The 258-nt window shown below is 47.7% G+C and overlaps 1 protein-coding gene across 2 annotated transcripts in view; it reads right to left on the bottom strand.

Annotated features, from left to right (window-relative positions):
* igsf21a (immunoglobin superfamily, member 21a) overlaps positions 1–258 on the bottom strand; it is a 239,110-nt gene that overhangs the window by 92,823 nt on the left and 146,029 nt on the right. The gene's annotated exons all lie outside the window — the stretch shown is intronic.

The raw sequence follows: 258 nt of genomic DNA, 5'->3' as shown, positions 1-258 counted from the left end.
ATGGTGTTTTGAGTGAGATCCGGTTTCTGAATGTCCTCTGCCTTCAGTCTCCAGGGGAGCTGGTCAACATCTACACAGCTTTCTACGTCACTAGCCGAGACGTGGTGGCTAATCGTAGCACATGCTAAGGTTACCATGCTAGCTTGTTCTCAATGGCAAAACACTGCTACAACACCCACTAGTTGACTGTAATCTCCAAAAGAACTACAGTGCTTCCTATCCCTATTCTGCAGGTATTCCACAAGTGGCCCTGGTCTA

Source organism: Etheostoma spectabile, chromosome 4 (assembly GCF_008692095.1).
Source record: "Etheostoma spectabile isolate EspeVRDwgs_2016 chromosome 4, UIUC_Espe_1.0, whole genome shotgun sequence".
Lineage (NCBI taxonomy): Eukaryota > Metazoa > Chordata > Actinopteri > Perciformes > Percidae > Etheostoma > Etheostoma spectabile.
Note: the sequence above shows the minus strand (reverse complement) of the source record. Positions and strands in the feature narration are given on the sequence as shown.